Raw genomic sequence first — 19,725 nt, 5'->3', positions numbered from 1 at the left:
TTGTATTCATTCATGCATTCATTCATTCATACATTCATCACTTCACTCCAATAGTTCCCTCCCACTTGCCTACTCAACCCAGAGACACCCATTCAGATGTGTTTAATTTGAATCTTTTTGTTGACATGTGTTCTTGCAAAACTAGTCCTGTTGAGCATGCACACATTTTTACTGGCTGTATGGACTGTAATCTATCTCTCATCTATCTAATACAGGTGGCTAGTGCATGATCACACAGGTAGATCAATATGGTTATTTTTTCTTTTCCTTTCCTTCTTTTGCACTAGGGATTTAAGATCCATCTGCGTTGCCTTCTTATCCTCACATTTTACCTTTTGTCTCTGCCAGTGATGGACAGATTGATGCAGTGAACATCATTATACATGTCCCCTCTGGCCCTGTGTGAAAATTTCTCAGGCCCTACACTCAGGAACTGAATTGCTGGTACATCACTAAATGCATGGCAAGTGAGCTGTAAGCCGCAGCTGGCCTATGACATGTCCCCTCCCACCTTGTCTTCCCGCAGCTGGGTTACAACCTACAGATGGTGGTGCCCTGTGGCGGCTCTCAGCCTGGCAGAGGCTCCCACAATCTGGTGATGTAGGCTGGTGGTTGTCAAACTTTCCCGAGCATCCAGATCACCTTGAGGGTTCGTGAAAAGAGATTTGGGGACCCTCCCTCAGAGTTTCTGATTTAGTAGCTCTGAGATGGAGTCTGAAAATGTGTATTTGCAACAAATTCAGGGGCAGCCACTGCTCATTGGCAAACACAGGTGACCCCAACTCAGTGCTGCTCAGAGTCAGAACCAGCCCATCTTTCGGGTGTCAGTAAAGTAAAGGTAACAAATGAGAGAGTTGGGGCACCTGGGTGGCTCAGTCAGTTAAGCGTCTGCCTTCGGCTCAGGTCATGATCCCAGGGTCCTGGGATCGAGTGCCGCATCAGGCTCCCTGCTCGGCGGGAAGCCTGCTTCTCCCTCTCCCACTCCCCCTGCTTGTGTTCCCTCTCTCGCTGTCTCTCTCTGTCAAATAAATAAAATCTAAAAAAAAAAAAAAAAAAACCGAGAGAGCATTTTTAGTATTAGATATTTGCAACATCCAGAAATGCATCTAACAAGTGATCCCGGGAAGTTAGTGTTGGGTTTTCCTTTGCTTACTCTTCCTTAGTCTCCCTCCCTCCCTCCTTCCTTCCTCATGCTGAGGGTTTCTTCTTCAATATTTGCCCCAGCACCTGCTTTTACTCATTTGATGGTGAGTGGATTACTTTTACAGCAATTGTTGCTTGGCTCAGAAACATATCAAGTCAAAGGGTCTGATCGTGGCTTATGTGTGATCAGAAGTTTTCCACAACAGTTGCGACTCACTCTAGTGTGTGTGTATGTGCCTTCGCATTGCTAGCTCTATTAAGTAGACCAGCCATGAATTTTAATATCACTCGTAGCCTTTAGGCAGTTGTCAACGTGACTTTCAGCCACTTATTAGGCATTATTTCCAATAAGATTTATTTTAATAATCGTGAGCTTTTAATTTGATCTGCTTTAAATCAAGGCTTTCTGGTAATTTGGCAATATGCTCCACTTGATTGAAAGGTTTTTTTTTGTTTTTGTTTTTGTTGTTGTTTTATTGTTCCTCATTCAACTTTTTATAAATCCAGACTTTTTTCTTTTGGAACTCAGTAGCTGTGTCTCAACCACCCACTGCTGATCTTCCCTCTTTTACTTAATATATTTATTAGCTATAAAACAACCATTAGTGGGTGAGGACAGGTGCATTTTCTTTATCTTCTACATGCTTCATGGTGTCTTGCCCAGTGTTAGCACAATGATTCCTTTGGAGCTGGGATGATTATGTTCTCAGGGTCTCAGCACTCTGCCTGGCACACAGTAGATGCTCAGCCAATGCTTCCTGAGTGAATGAGTGGATGGGTTAATAGACGAATAAAGACTGATTGACTGTTTTTGACTATTTGACAAGTTTTGTATTAGGTCATTACTATTTTTTTACATTACTTTTTCTTAAAAAACAATTTGTTGATTGAAATGGCCATCTTTTTTCCTCCTAGCTTGGGACTCTGAAAACTGGTACATTGTAGGCAAATTATATGCCTGAGAGCTTTTTCCACTTAAAGAGTTTAGCTAAAATTAAGGGATAGTGCCTAGAAATAAACCCAGCTCTAGTGAATTCCCAATTAAATGCCTGAAATCTCTTTGGTAAGTAGGTGGCAGATAAACAAATGCATATAAAAAGAATTCCAATTATCTACAACGAGATACTCTGTTTTAAGTTAGCTTTCTCATTATTACAATGTTATTATTTAGTTTTCTCATTAATAGAGAGTTATATATTCCATGCTGTATTTTCCAGTTTTCATTGGATAATTTTTATTTTTGGCTCTGATTATAAAAAGCAATCAAAGCCCATTGTAAAAATGTGGGTTAAAAAATAAAAGAACAATGTAAAAGAAAACTACCTAATACCACCCTGATAATGCTGTTGTTAATTTCTTGGTAAACTTTCTATAGATATATGAGTACATTTAAAATTCTTTCTATATGCATGTAACATTATACTATTGAGATTACATTGTATTTTGAGGCTTGCTTTTATTTTTTATTTTTTATTTTTTTAAAGATTTTATTTATTTGCGAGAGAGAGAATGAGAGACAGAGAGCATGAGAGGGAGGAGGGTCAGAGGGAGAAGCAGACTCCCTGCCGAGCAGGGAGCCCGATGCGGGACTCGATCCCGGGACTCCAGGATCATGACCTGAGCCGAAGGCAGTCGCTTAACCAACTGAGCCACCCAGGCGCCCCAAGGCTTGCTTTTATTTTATTCAGCATTATCTAAGAATTATTTCCCCATGCCAAAAAATACTGTTTGAAGAAAGTTTTATTTTCATGGCTGTATGACATGATATCACAGGGATATATCAGCATTTGTTTACCCAGTCTTCTGTTCTTTGGCATGTAGGTTGAATATACTTACACATATGTGTGCTTTTGTCTTCCTCCCTCCTAGTTTAATAAGAATTAGATTTGCCCATGTGAAGTAAGGGGGTAGCGGTTGAGACTCTCTTAAAGCATTTGATGCACATGAATACATTTTTCACAAAGTGGTGCCAATGTTCATCAGCACCAGCAGTGTATGAGTGTATTATATTGTCATGGCTAAATATTACTGTATTATTAAAATGACTACCAATTTGATGGATTAATTTTATAAGCTTCCAGTGCTTTAAAACAGAATGCCCTTTAAAATAAAATATGTTCAATTAGCCTGAAAGCCATAAATGTTGTATAAGTAGGTAAAGACATTATGGGGCCTTGGAAGGAATAGATTCTTCATCGCATGGTAACATTTTGACTTTTTTTTTTTTTTTAGATTAATGATCCTTGTTCCTCTGTTTTTGATTTTTTAGAAAAATAGGGAATAGGATATCTTTCTATTGATATGGTTCTTTCCCATGACCCATTGTCCCATCCCTAATAACCTACCCTCTATAGAAGATTTTTTTCCTTTTCAAATTTGCATGTGAGAACTATGTCTACTCAGATCATCTGCATTTATTATGGGTTTGTGGCATCTAGTAAAAATTGAACATCAGTAGTTTAGAGTCATTTCTACCTTATTCATAAAAAAAAAATGGAGGGCTTATTTTCCAAATGAATGTATGAAAGTCTGACTCCCTCAAAGTAAAGACCCAGAGTGGTTTTGTTCACAATTATGTAACTTTGTTCACTGAAGGTGCTCAAAATACACTTGATGTACAGAGAGAAACCCATATTCTTTCTGCACAGTTGAAAGAATATTCTAAGATACTCAAATTCACATGGAAATTTTCTAAATTTAGAGGGTATGTGGCATAGGAGGGGTAATGAATAAATTAGATGGAAGAGGTTCAAATTTCAGTTCTGCTTCAAGGAAGTACTTTCCAACAAGAAAATTGATATGCCCTTGCTTTCCCCACTCTGCAGTCCATTCCAGTTTCCTTGCAAGCATAGGACAAGAAACACAAATGAAATCTAGCTGTCCATTGATGACTAACCATTGGGGTTTGTGGGCTTGCATTTCCATTTTTAGCGTAACGGGGCCACCACATTTTGGTACAGTCTCATAGGTCTGGCTATCCGCAGACTCTGCTGTATAATTTTTGACAGTATGAATCCTCTGACTTAATTTCTTTCTTGTCCTGGAGCAAGTAAGGGGGCTGGTGGGAGGGCTCCAGTGTGGAATAGCCATCCTTAAAGACACAAGGAAAAGATACATCATCAGCATTATCGTGTGCTCTCTCTACTCCTTCTCTTTCTCTTATTTGCATGTACTTTCAACATCACTTTACCATCAGTTACTGAGTAGCAATTGCTTGGATGTCATTGAGTAATTTTTATTGATTCCATTCTTTTGACACTTCACTCTTTTAAGCACCTTCTTATGAGTAAGATTCTGAAACAAAACCACCCCGGTTTCACACTGAGGGTTACACATCAGTAAAATCCTCAACCAAATGTGAATGCAATTAGTACCATTATAAATGCCTTGTTGGAGATGCACATGGTGCTCCAAGATGGTTTAAAAGAGTTGCTTGACTCAGTTGGAAAAATAAGGTAGAAAGGATCACTTCTGGCCAAAGGAAGCACGTACAAGGGCCCTGAGAAGTTGGGGGAATGAATGGCCTTGCAGGGGCAACTTAGAAGGAATATGGGCTCTACTGAGGGTGAACTAGTAAGCAAGGGCTAGATTCTTCAAAACCTTTTAGGTCATAGCAGGATTTTGGTCACTGATGAAAAGTCACTGAAATATTTTAAGTACAGAATGACATAATTTGCTTTAAAAACCTTTCTTTTAGGGGCAATTTCAAAACATAAAAAATAGAAAAATATAATGAAGCCCTGTGCACCCATCAACTAACATTTTTTGACTCACAATCATGTTTCCTCATAACCCAACCCACATTCCCCTGCCTCTCATTACATGTATTTTGAAGTAAAATCCAAGACATCCTATCATTACATTACTCAGCAGATCTCTAAAAGTCAAGGACTCTGTCTTCAAAAATAAGCATGAATGCCTAAAAAACCCCAACAATTCATATTTCTTAATATTATCAAATATCCAGCCAGTGTTCAAAGTTTCCCAGTTGTATCATGTGGGTGTGTGGGTATGTATATATATATACACATGTGTGTGTGCATGTACAATTTCTTCAAGGCCCAGCTAAGATTTATACATTGCAATTGTTATTTCTCTTAAGTCTCTTTTAATCTATGCATCCTTCTACCATCTCTATTTCTATTCCTTGCAATTCATTTTTAAGGAATTCATGTTATTCATGACATCACTTTCCCCACCATCTGAATGTTGATCAGTGCATCTCCGTGGTGGCTTTAGCAGGTCCCTGTGCCTCCATATTTCCTGCAGATTGGTAGTTAGATCTCTGGAGCCTGTTCCTTTGCATATTCAATTTCTGGTAAAGTGACCTTCAGAAGGCACATAATTATCTATTTTACCCCCTTTTCACAGCCACTGATGATCATTGTCTACTATATGAATTTACTGGAGTTCAAAAAATAGTGATGTGTGAATTCTATAATTTTTTTCTTCATTCAATAGGTGGGATGTTTTATAAATAGAAATTTCCTCATCAGTTATTTGGTTTCCTTGCCGTCCAGTCCACATAGGAGAGGCAGGATAAATGCTTCCTCCATTCCTTATACTTCACCTTCTTAAAATAATGAATTGTCCCCCAAATTCCTGAAAAGATGAATAATGAAGATTTTTGTTTGTTTGAGTTTTGTCTTTAGCATCCATATAAATTCATGGATTTAACTTATTTGTTTGTTTTAATCCATTGTACTTATTATCCTTATTGATGCTCTGTAGCCCAAAAGAGCAGTCAGTATTAGGCCTTAAGATTATTGATGATTCCAACCTCAATCCTCAGTTGAGAGCTGGAAGCAGGGTGTTGTAGAAGAAGGAGTGAAGCGTGCATGAAACCCTTCGGCTTATCTCTTATCAGTTTGTTCCTGAAATAGTCATCTCATCCCAAAGAATCTAAGAATTATCTGGCCCATAGAGAGAAGGAAGGCAGTTCTAAGTGTAGAAAAATCATAGAACAAGGACATCCTATTTTTTGGTGATGTGTAACTCACCACAAAGTGGCTTAAAAGAACACTCATTTTAAAAAAAATCTTACAGTTTTCATGAGTCAGGCATCTGGGTACCCCTTAGCTTGACCCTCTGCTCAGGGTCTCACCAGGCTGAAATCAAGGAAGGTGATGAATGCAGCTGCATTCTTATCTGAGCCTCGGAGTCTTCCTCCAAGCCCACTGGCTAGTGGAAGAGTTTAATTCCTTATAATTGTAATACTGAAGCCCACAGCTGCTAGAGGCTGCGCACTGTTTCTGCCACATGCCTTCTTCACAAAATGCTAGTTTTCTTCTTGAAGGCCAACAGAAGAAGCTATTGCTTTGAGTCTAGATGCTTTCTGAAAGACATGACCTTATTAGGTCAAGGCCACCCAGGATAATTTCCCTTTTCATTAAAGTCAACTGATTAGAGTTTTAAATTATATCTACAAAATCCTTACACCATTGCCATATAACATAACCTAATCAAGGACATGATATCATATCATATTCACGGGGGAGAGGATCAGACAAGAGCATGACTCATTGCGAGCCATAATAGAAATCTGCCTATCTCAGATATTTGTAGTTGTTGAGGAGGAAAAAAATTTTTTTCCCTTCAGATATTCTTCTGGGTGGCTTTAAGAATTAAATCAACATGAGACACATTAGCAGGAGAAAATCAAATTTAATTTCTTACATCTGGGAATCCCACATACATGAGAGGTTCAAAGACAGGTAAGAGGAGGTAAAAACACCATCCTAAGTTAAGGAGTTGAATAAAGGTCCAGGGCTTCAAAGGAGAGGGGGGCAATTCACAGGCAATAAGAAGAAGAGGAGATGTTTGGTAATTGTTTTCCTTGCCACACAGATGGATCATTCGGATAAAATTTATCTCTGGTAATAACTTTTATTCTGAGAAAGACCCCCAATTTAGATTCTTCTAGGTAGTTAAGGGAGGGGCAAAAGTTTCTCTTGAGCCTTCAGCTCAAAGTAGCCCACACACCAGAGTGGCACATTTTGGGTGGACTTCATAGCTTTACCATGGATTCACTGTCTTCCTGGGTCCAAAGTCGGTCCCATCTCTAAGCCTCAGTTTCCCTGCTGATACAATGAAAGAACTGAACTAGATTATTCATGAGGCCCTCCCAGCATTAACATTCAAGGGGCTTACAGATCTGCTATTCTCACAATTTAATGAATGTTGGTTCCATTGCTTAACATCAACACTTTTCCACAAAATAAAGAAGGAAAGACATGTCCCCAAATCAGCTGCTATAAAGAAGCAGACTTGCAAATAATTAAATAAACTAACTAACTTTGATGGGTGGTTTTTACACAGATCATAAGACAGTCATTGAGTTTAAAAGACTTGATATGCTTAAATTCAGATTTACAGAATCCATAAATTTGCCTTTTAAAGGTAAAATACTTATTTAACAGGACATGTTCATGTGTTCTTTTTAGTTCATTCTAAAAATAAACACATGCAAACAAACCTTTTCATTGTTTTATAGAAATCGGAACAGATGCTACAGTGAGTAATTTTTAATAAGAGCAACAGCATAATTAGTAGGAAACCCAGTTGATAAAATATCTGTTTAATTTAAGCAATTGGTATGCTACTTTTAAAATAATCAGATTAAAGTTAAATACAGCACTTGGGATTATTTTTATGTGTAATTTAGGGCCCTATAAAATAAGAAAATATAATATTCAAGAATTTAAAATAGAATCCTGGGGAGATTGCCCAAATTAAGTAGCTAATATAACACGATGCCACCTCAACTCCCAACATTTTTCCTTTTCTGCTTTTAGTCATTTGAAGAAATGACAATGAAAAACAGAGCATGGCATTGTCCAGGAGAGTAAAGGAAGATTTGTAGGAGGTCATACAAATTGACCTAAGACAGGGGCACCTGGGTGACTCAGTCGGTTAAGTGTCTGCTTTCGGCTCAGGTCATGATCTCAGGGTCCTCGGATCGAGTCCCACATTGGGCTCCCTGCTCAGTGGGGAGTCTGCTTCTCCCTTTCCCTCTGCTTCTCCCCCAGTTCATGTTCTCTCTCTCTCAAATAAGTAAGTGCAATCTTTAAAAAAATTGACCAAATTGTTTTAGGTCATTTTTTTTTAAAGATACTTGTTGGTGGGCGCCTGGGTGGCTCAGTTGGTCAAGCGGCTGCCTTCGGCTCAGGTCATGATCCTGGAGTCCCTGGATCGAGTCCCGCATCGGGCTCCCGGCTCGGCGGGGAGCCTGCTTCTCCCTCTGACCCTCCCCCCTCTCATGTGCTCTCTCTCATTCTCTCTCTCTCAAATAAATAAATAAAATCTTTAAAAAAAAAAAGATACTTGTTGGCAGTCTTCAATAGTTGGAAGTAGAAAAAAGTTCCAAGTCCTCCCCACAACTTTGCTACACGGGTGGTGCATTAAAATGAAAGTGGTTTCAGCTTGAATATACAGTTGACCCTTGAACAATATGGATTTGAACTGTGTAGAATCACTTACGTGTGGATTTTTTTCAATAAATACAGTATGTACTGTAAATGTATTTTCTCTTCCTTACAATTTTTTTTTAAAGATTTTATTTATTTCTCAGAGAGAGATTGAGAGAGTACAAGCAGGGGGAGTGGCAGGCAGAGGGAGAAGCGGGCTCCCTGCTGAGCAAGGAGCCTGATGCAGGACTCGATCCCAGGACCCTGAGATCATGGCCCAAGCCAAAGGCAGACGCTTAACCAACTGAGCCACCCAGGCATCCCTCTTCCTTACAATTTTCTTAATAACATTTTCTTTTCTCTGGCTTACTTCATTGTAAGAGTACAGTATGTAATGCATACCATGTATAGAATATGTGTTCATCGACTCTTCATGGTATTGGTAAAGCTTCCGGTCAAGAGGGGGCTATTAGTAGTTAAGTTTTTAGGGAGCCAAAAGTTATATGGTTCCCTTAACTCCCACTATTCAAAAATCAACTTATTAGTGAAGCAGATGCAAAAGCAGGCCTATAACCTATCCTGGAAACTCAGCAAAGTCCCAGCTCTCTCCTCCTAGACCAGGGTTTCTCATCCTTGGCACTACTGACATTGTAAACTGGATAATCCTTGCTAGGTGCTTATCTTGTGCATTGTAGGATGTTTAACATCTTTCCTGGCCTTTACCTACTGGATGCCACCCCTTCCCTCATGCCCCTTCCCCAAGTTACGACAACCCAGACATTACAGATAGTAGGAGGTCAATGAATACTTGCAGAGGGAATAAATGATTGTGGAAGGTATGGAAGGAACAGCTGGGCATGGAGGGGAGGTTGGGTGTGGGAATCAACAGTTATGTTATGTGATATTGTAGTTTCTAAGAAATACATGTGTTTGGTCATTCAGATGAACGAAATATATTTCTCATATATATTTGGGCTTCATCCATGGTTCCTGGCTCACGGCTCCTTAAACCCTTGGAATTCTCTGACATAAGAGCAATGGAGCATCTTTTGTTTGGTCTCTTGTCCTCAGTTTCTGAAAAGACTTCAGAGCCATAAAGGTGGAATGGGTGTCTGATTATTCATAATGAGCCCCTTTCTACCACAACTGGGTTTATATTAATGAGGTGACTTTTAGAGAGCACCTAAGGATGGGGGCTGGTTTCCAGGGGAACCAATGAGTTAATAATCATTCCTATGTAATGGAGCCTACATAAAAACTCACAAGGAGGGGTTTGGGAGAGCTTCCAGGCTGGGGAACCAGAAGGCTTCCACGTGCCACTGTGCTGAGCCTCAAGCTCCGTAAGGACAGAAGTTCCTTTGTTTGGCCTGTGTATATCTTCATCTGGCTGTTGATGTGTATCCTTCAATATGCTTTGCAATAAATTGGTAATCTACTTTTTTTTTTATTCTTATGTTAATCCCCATACATTACATCATTAGTTTTAGATGAAGTGTTCCATGATTCATTGTTTGTGCATAACACCCAGTGCTCCATGCAGAACGTGCCCTCCTCAATACCCACCACCAGGCTAACCCATCCTCCCACCCCCCTCCCCTCTAGAACCCTCAGTTTGTTTTTCAGAGTCCATCGTCTCTCATGGTTCGTCTACCCCTCCGATTTCCCCCGCTTCATTCTTCCCCTCCCGCTACCTTCTTCTTCTTCTTTTTTTTTTCTTCAATAAATTGGTAATCTAGTGAGTAAATGGATTTCCTGAGATCTGTGAGCCATTCTAGCAAGTGAATTGAGCCCAAGGAGGGAGTCATGGGAACCCCTGATTTATAGCCAGTCCTTCAGAGATACAGGCAACAACCTGGAATTGTGGTTGGCATCCTGAGTTGGAGGGGGTTGTTGAAACCTCCAGTTTGTAGCCGATGGGTCAGAAGTGCAGGTAAAAACATGGGCTTGCAATGAGTTTCTAGAGCAAAGGGAGATCTTCTGAGGCTGAGCCCTTAACCTATGGAATCTGATGCTGTCTCAGGGTAGATAGGGTCAGAACTGAGTTGAATTCTCAGACAACCTGCTGGTATCCATGAATTGCTCATTGGTGTGGGGACACACACACACACACACACACACACACACACATTGGAATTGGGTCCAGGAGCCCAAAAGATGTTGTAAAATAAAGGATCTACATATAGGACCTGGAAATCCAACAACTGTGAGGAATATGGTCCTGAAGAATGCTCATCTGAGGCATGAATGGGTGTTTCTGTATTCTTGGAATGAACACAGCAATCCAGGGTGCTTTAAGCAGGTGCCCATTCTGAGCTCTTGTATCAGGATTCGGGAAGCATATATGCTAAGCTAACCCAAAGGCTGTTTATTTCTCTAAACTTCATACCTTGGTAGTTTCTAATCATTTGAAATAAGAATTTCCAAAAGAGATTAGGTCTTAAACTCACTGCCTAGGAGAACTGTTCCCTAAAATCATCTCTTATTGAATATAGACTTTCCTAAGTATTTTTAGAAGTTGTTTTGCAGATTACTGCAGGGAATTTGCATGTACAATGGGCACAGTGTTTGAAAATCAGGGTGAATTCTGAGAGCACTATAAGAGTCAGCTGGTCTTCAGTATCCCATCCTCCTGAAAGTGTTCACGGGTAGAACTTGGGCTTCCCACAGCACTGACTGTGGGTCACATCTGTTGATCATCAGACGTTACTAACGAGCTACTCTGTGAAAGATGCTGGTCAGTGACGAATTGGCTCTATTCACTATTTGTTGTTGACACTTCTTTTTTAAATGAATTAAAAAAATATACTAACAGGGTGCATAGCGTCGTCTCTACCTTCCTTCATGGGATGAATGAAATGGTACTACTTGTCTCACTTGAAATTCAATGGATTAATAGATTAAGTAGATTAATACAATCAAGACAATAAATTAAGATGAACCAAACAGGGTTCCAAATGTGAACCCCGAATGAGCTATATTTCAATTGAGTTCAGCAAATATTCATATCACTTATCAAATTCTCTACTGAATTCACCCTGAAATTTGAACCCGGGAGAAGACACTTCTGGGGGCAGCAGAAGCTGCCTAAAACTACTTTGAACCCTCAAGTTTTATCTTTGGTATGCTTAGGGATTTTATTCTATTCAAGAGAAGTGTCATGCATTTATAATAGTTAAGATGTTTACTTCTTCCCTCAAATATTAAGGCATATTGACATTTCAGAAGTATTTCACATGTTGATATAGTTTTGAAAAACCCCACATCTTGTGTTCAGACCTCTGTCACATACATTCCAACTGGAGACACATAGGGACACAGGAGATCTGCTGGGGGCAACAAAAACACTAAGAAACCATAGTCTTCCCCCCAAGGTGCTTAAATCTGGTATTGATGCTTATAGCTGATGATGACCATATACTTAGGTCCTGGGATCAAGTCTTTGGTATGCATCATCTCATTAAATTAATCTTTATAATAATTCTGTAAAGTATGATGATGATAATTATTGGGTTTTTTAATGAAACAGCCTTGTACTGAGAATGCACAGGCAACTCAGCCAAAGTCACAAAGCCAGAAAGTGGTAAAACCAGATTTAAATCCAGAAATTATGGCTGCAGAGGCCACCCCTACCTACACACACTGGGCTCCTTATCCTCAAAATCCAGTGAAAATGAGAGAATCCAGTTAGTTATGGGGAAAACATTCTAACTTGCATTAATTCTCTAAATCTCATTTTAAATATCAAAGAACAGTATTCTTACTGTGAAATGCATGAATTTTAGGTGTACAGTTTAATGACCTTTGGCAAATTCTTACATCTATCTGATTCATACCCTGTAGGATATAGACCATTGTCCTCATTCCCAGAAATTTTCTGACAGTATTCTTCTTGTCCAACCTTGAAACCCCAGTAAAACATCTACTGTTCTGATTTCTACCACAATAGATTAGTTTGGCCTGTTCAAAGACTACTTATAAGTGGACTCATACAGTATGTACCCCATTACATCTGGCTTCTTCCACTCAGCATAAAATTCTTGAGATCTGGCCGTGTTGTTTTGGGTGTCAGTAATTCATTGACTTTTATTGCCTCCTCATCTATTTCTTTCCAAGATTTTATTTATTTATTTGAGAGAGGGAGAGCATGAGCGGGGAGAGGAGCGGAGGGAGAGGGAGAAGCAGAAGGGAGCCTGACATGGGGCTCGATCCCAGGACCCCGAAATCATGACCTGAGCTGAAGTCAGACACTTAACTGTGTCTGACACAGACAACAGGAGCCCCTCTTCTTCTATTTCTTTACAAATAAGGAAGGGTTTTTATCTGCCTGTGAGATTTAAAGCCCTAAAAGGGGACTCAACAGAAAGGAGTCCATAGGTCTTCAAGGTCTGTGTGCTACAGGTGTCTGTTACTGGCCTGACCTGGTCCGTTCCTGCACACACTCCTGCTGGCTCTGCTCTCTGAGCCCAAGTATTGGGCCACAGCACCTGGTAGGTGAAGGATCCATGCATAAGCTAAAGATATATGCTAGTCTTGACCCAAGAGAAGTTAACAGCCCCTGAGGTTCTCTGATGCTAAATTGTGTTCAAAAAGAAAGCTTCATGTTTTACAGCCAACAATGGAATCCATTAAATCTATGTTTGGAAAATAGATATACAAGGCAAACAAATGACTAAAACAAGTAATCCCCTGGCATTGTGTTTAGGTCCTGTGATGCTGGGTTATTGCTCTGGTTCTCTAGGACCCAGAGTGATCTGGCCGGCTCACTGTCCCGTATGTACTTCCTATAATCCCCTAAGATGGAGTGGAACAGAGATGAGCAGGAGTGTTGGGGACAGTGTGGGAAGGTGTGGGCATTAACAGTGGCACGGAGCTGGGAAGTTCGTTGTGTTTGGGGCACTATAATTAAGCTAAAGATCATGTAGTAGAGGAGGAGGCAATGATATTGTGCAGATAATTGGGTTCAAATTAGAGAATTCTTGAAAGCCAGAGTGAGGAGTTTATACTGAATTTCTTAGGTGCTGGGGAGCCATTTTGAGCAGAGTAGAACAGCCCTTGAGGACAAATAGTTTGGCCCAAAACTTTATTATAAAGAACAAAGGAAGCAAACACTATCTTAAAACCTGAGGTATGGCAGCACGCAGATGTAAGAAGAAAGCTGTGATTTCACTTCTTGTTGGAAGAATTTCTTTGGTTCTTTATCCTCATATTGCATGTGCGTGTGCATGTGTGTGTGTGTGTAATGGACCTGAAGAACTAGCTGCTCTGCAGCTTTTAAGCATAATTAACCTCACTGTGTTCAAATCTTTTAAGTTTGTTATGCTCTAGACCTTAAGCCAAGACACAAATAAACCCAATTAGGCTAGTAATAGCCTTGGATTAAATTATACTATTAAAAGAACATAATTTATACATAGTCAGCATGTTTGATTCTTGTTGTAAAAAAAACCCTGAAATGGTAACTTAATATTAAAACCTGAGAGAAAACAAATCTGCGTAATATAATCAAATCGCTTTACTTTGAGATCCAGAAGGGTTGCAGGTAGTGGAATTATTATAGAAACAAACTGTGCTAACATTTTTTTCCAAGTCAGAGCATGAGAAAGAGGAAAAAGTCAGTTTCTTGGTTTGGAGGCAACAAGCGTGCTTAGTCATCAACTGTAATTGAAATAAAAAACTGGGGGCGCCTGGGTGGCTCAGTTGGTTAAGGGGCCGGCTCTCGGTTTCTGCTCAGGTCATGATCTCAGGGTCCTGAGATCCAGCCCCAGGTCATCGTTGTTAGGCTCACGCTCAGCAGGGAGTCTGCTAGAGAATTCTCCCTCTGCTCCCCCCCATAAATAAATCTTAAAAAAAAAAAAAAGAAACTAATACATGTTCACTTTTGTCTCTCCAAGAGATGGAAGAAAAGTATGGAGAAAAGTAAAACTAGGTATTTCACATTTGGGATGATCATGTTATAAGAAGAAGTGAAATTTTAAGGGAAAAAAATAACCAAGAATGTTTTCCACATTTACTTATTTTTTCCTGTTCTACTTCTAACTTTGTTCTGAATCTGCTTCTAGAATGATGGGAACTTGAAATAAAACATCAATTATAATTGTCATCTGCATCATTATCACTTCCATCATATGTGTTTGAGTGTTTTTCTCATGTTCTTTGTTGTAATATGCAATTTAAGGTGCATAGTTCAAATGTAAATATAAATATGTACCTGGAAAAACCACTAATAACACAAGATAGCATAGTATGAATATCAAATATCTTCTATAGATAACGTGTGCATCTCAAAAAAAACTGGGTGATGTGATTTTCTCAGCAGGATTCCATAAACATAGTGACCAAAGACCAGAAGAAACAATCATCTCTAGAGGTCAAAACTCAGCAGGTTTTAATAAAACATCTACTTCTGATGTATGAGGGTTATTTAAGATCTAAGTTAAGAAGTTTAATCAGTGCTTTTTATAATAGACTGTTTTTCTTTTTGGTCGAGAAACAGTGCAGAGTATTGCTTTGATGTGAGGCTGACTTGAGTGTGAGTCTTGGCTGGCAGATGCGTGGCAAGTTCTTTATCTTTCTGAGAGCTTCTTCATCTGTAAACTAAGAATACTAATGGTACCATTAGGTCTACCTTATGGGATTTTTGTGATAAACAAATGATGTAGTGAAAAATAAGGAAAGTGTCTGGTACATAGAAAGCCCTCAATAAGTATTTATTATCATTTTCATCCTCATCACCAGAATTTGTTAACATCAAACTTTGTTAGGGGTTAAAGGTTTAGAAAGAGATTTCATCTACATAGGATATTGTCCAGTCAGACAGAGTCTTGGAATATTTGGGCTCAGATATAACTTATTCACAGGCATTTATATTTGTCTGTTTTTTTTAAATGACAAATAATTTCATAATGAATATACTTACAAATATTTTAATGCATCTCGAGGCATATCTGTATAGGATAGTTTCATGACATCAACATTTGAGGACTAAATATTTATCAGCATTATATTAGTCATTTTTGTTTAGTTTATGTGCAAATGAGAAACTAGTATTAAGCTAGCTTAAATTAAAATATTTATATATATTTCTCTGCATCGGTTACCACACTGTTAAAGTACCAAGGCTTTGACTGATTCTAGCCGATAAGCCCTTTCTATTCTTCATCGTAATAATTTTGCAGCTTCTCCGTATTTACTCCTTCAGATGGACTTCAGAATCAATCTCTTAAATTCTAAAAAACATAGCATAGGGGCTTTATGGGAATTTTACTGAATTGACATCGGTGAGATTAATTATTAATTTGGGAAGATTAGATAGATTTGCAACATTGAATTTCAGTAAAGCTTTATGGTTTCTTCTTATAGCCTTGGATTTTAAAAATTTGTTCCTAGATACTTGATATGTATATATAATCTTCTTCATAATAAAATTTAATTGGTTAAAATGAATCTATTAGGAAAGACATTGTTTTTTAAATACTATTCAGCTTTGAGTCAAAGCAATAAAAATACCAAACAATCAAATGAAATTTACAGCATCTATTATATTCAATATCTTATTTAATCTTCACAGAAATGTTTCAGATGTAATTATTTCTACTTTTATATTTTACCAATAAAAGTGTGATGCTTAAAAAGGTTATAAAATGCCCACAGTCACACAGCCGGTGGCTAAGGTGTAGACCATGTTTTTTTTTTTTTTTTTTTTTAAGATTTTATTTATTTATTTGACAGAGACACAGCGAGAGAGGGAACACAAGCAGGGGGAGTGGGAGAGGGAGGAGCAGGCTTCCTGCTGAGCAGGGAGCCCGATGCGGGGCTCGATCCCAGGGGATCATGACCTGAGCCGAAGGCAGACGCTTAACGACTAAGCCACCCAGGCGCCCCAACCATGTTTTTAACCACTGGTCTACATTATCTCCTTTTATTTAGGATAAAAAGATAATTTCTAAGAAATTCAAGTGGATTAGCATGCATTAACTGATATTTTCTAACAAATTGATACTTTATTTTTATAGGTGATTAATCTCATCTATTTTGTCGGTTTCCACTTTTTCATTCTTGAGGGAATATTATCACCACTGTTTTGGGGGTGTGGGAAGGACCCAACACAGATGAAATGGGGATCCCTAGACTCTTAGCTGTCATTTTGAAATTCTATAGTTAAAAATAAATCTTTTCCTAAACCCACAGTCCCTGCAGTAAGGGTTGGTTTTATTCAAAGAAAAATGTTTCTAGGCAGAAATGCATCAATAACTGGCTAAAGTACATGGAAGAGAATATGTTAAGTCAGTGGTGTGTATGTAATAGTGTGTAGAATTTTAAAGGAAGCAAGGCAAAGGACCCAGAGAACACTTCACCTGTAGAAAGGATGAGTTACAGCAACTCTGTGAGACAAAAACAATTATCCACCTGTTATGGCTTGTCCAGTTTTCAGCGGTGCTCCGTATGATCCTAAGTATTATATTTCATACAGAGTCACTAGACCTATTTGAATCGACCATCTGGTATTTCCTTGAATTCAGCTGAGGGTTGTGAAAGGCTCCTGGGCCCCACCTCCGATCTGGACTCAGGATGTCTGGCAAATGACTCCCTAGCTAATGGGTAAAACCCACCGGCCTTAGAATTGTTAGCTCAACCCGGACTGGCAAATAATGGAGGCACTTAGCTGCCACTTAGAGTAGAGAGTGCTCAACTTCTCTGTATGGTGTTTAATGAAACAACTTTTCTTTCTTTCTGAAATAACTGTCCCACTCCTTAGTCAACTTCACAAAATTTTATTATGCATGGTTTAAATACAAGATTCCAGGACTAGAGCAATTTCTACCCCTTGATCAACAGAATGCAGAGCTTGAACCTGGGTTGTAGCCGATAATGAAAAACCCATACCTTCCTTTTGCGGCTGCGAGTACAAATCGCTGCCTTGCGTACCTTTACTGTGGAAAATTCTGCAGAATAAATAAAGCCCAGTCTGAGCCTTGCTGAATTGCCCAGGGCAAAAGGGTTTTGTTTACGTGGTTTTAATGACAATTCTAAGGTGAATAATTACAGACAACAAAGGCCTTTTCTGGCCTTCCTTAAGGAATGATTTTATAATTTGGGAGAAATGGGCTAGGAATTGGCTGTTTAGGGATCACGTCCTGAAAATGAGAACATGATCCTTAGAACATGCCCCCTCTAACAAAATGCCCCAGTGGTCATGCATTTGGACCACTCATGCAGTTGGCTAGTGGGGTCTCTGATCTGCTCTGATTTGGTCATTTTAACAGGTTCTCGTTTGAACTCCCCCAGGATTACTGCCCTCTGTTCATTTCTCACTATATCCATGGCTGCTAGTCTGTCTACACTACCAGCATCTCTCACCTAACCGGCGGGTCACTAACTCCTGGCCGATCTTGCTTCCACTCAGCATGCTCTGTCCTGAACACACTCCAGCCAGTCTCCAAACTGCCCCCACAGTGATCTTTTCAAAGGCATCCTTCTGAAAACTGCCATGACTTCCTGCTGCTTTCAGGCCAAAGATCAAAATCCTTAATCTGGCCTAGGAATCCTTGCACGGTCTGGCAACTCCCGGTTCTCCAACTTTATTTTTTAATATTCATACCTCTGTTGCCAGCATTGCTTCCTTCCCTCATTCTTCCACCTGGTAAACTTGCAGTATCCTTATGATCTTCTCCTAAAAATCATTTCTCAAGGAAGCCTGAGACAAACTCCCTTTTGTTGTGTGCTATTGAAGAGACAAATTCCTTTCTTGCAGTGACTTACATCAGTGTGTATTTAAATATTTATTTGCGTGATAAGTTTTATTAATAGCTGTCTTTTGTGCTACACTATTAAACAACATCTTTTTGGTTTTTCTAATATCCTAGCATCTAACCATATAAGTCCCTTAATGCATATTGATTAAATGAATAAATAAATCTTCGTCTACCCAAATCAAAATGTCTTATTTTTCTCCCAAAGATCACTTTCTTAAAAAAAATAGTTTGTCTCAGTAGAATTTCAATTTATCTGGAATCCTTAGGTTAATTTCCACATATAAAATATCTTTCATCATATCTCCTGGCAAAGATAAAACAAAATTCAGATAATTTCATCTTCAAAGTGCTGATCTTATCATTTGTGTTCTTTCTTCAGTGATTCCAAAAGTAACGGTATTTCTAATTTCCAGCCTTCAGTGCACATCTTTTGTGTTTTAAAAATTCAGAAAATTTAATTGACTCCTAATGTTTGCAGGCTCACACCTGCCTTCCTCTTTCTTTGGAACCAGAGCACTCCCCGTCCCATTACTTAATGGGAATACTCATTGCAAGCTAATACTGAATAAATATTTTACAGAGCCGCTTGCAATCACTGTCACGTTGCTGATGTGCAGTTAGGCTCCACGCGTGGCCAGAATACAAAATCCTGAGAAAGGCTCCCTGACAAAGCAGATCTGTGACCGTCAGTGACAAGCTAACATGTTTCATCCTCTGCCTGCCTCTGGACATACAGAACGCAGAGGCAAAGAGAAGTCGTTGTATGGCCCTTGGCACACCTGTTAGGAAGGCCACAAACAACCTGGCCTGGGGGAGTGCTGTTGGAATAAAATACACTGAAAAATGGAGAGAAGCTCTTGCAAGTTGATATTTTTTGCTCAGTCTGTTCTGCGGAGCACAGAATCAGGCATGGGAGAGGGTGGAAAAAGCACAGACCCAGAGATCTGGGTGTAGATCCCCAGCTGGCAGATTCATTAAACTCACCGGAATGTAAGATTTTCATAGGTAAAATGGAACTGGGATTTTCTTGCTGGGATTTTTTTTCTTCTTTTCAATTTCCTTCTTCCCCTCCCTGTCAAAGAAAAGTTGCTCTGGAATGAGTTAAACTGGTGGGGAAGACTTTATTCAAGACTGCTATGATAGGGGAGAGAGATTGAACTCACCTCTATTAAGATGGAAAGAATGAGTTAAGTGCTGGGGTGAACTAGGGGTATTTAGGGGGAGGTTGGTCAATGTGATGAGGCTATCTGTGTTTGCTGATAGGTGTTTATCTGAGTTAGGCTCCTACTGTCTCACGGAGAATGGGAGCTAGGGGTCCTATCTTCCCTCCTCTCCCCTCCCCTCCCCTTCCCCTCCCTTCCCTCCCTTCCTTCCTTTCTTCCTTCCTTCCTTCCTTCCTTCCTTCCTTCCTTCCTTCCTTCCTT

The sequence above is a fragment of the Neomonachus schauinslandi genome, chromosome 10 (genome assembly GCF_002201575.2).
Source record: "Neomonachus schauinslandi chromosome 10, ASM220157v2, whole genome shotgun sequence".
Lineage (NCBI taxonomy): Eukaryota > Metazoa > Chordata > Mammalia > Carnivora > Phocidae > Neomonachus > Neomonachus schauinslandi.
The sequence above is the reverse complement of the archived record's forward strand: the minus strand, read 5'-3'. Positions refer to the sequence as shown.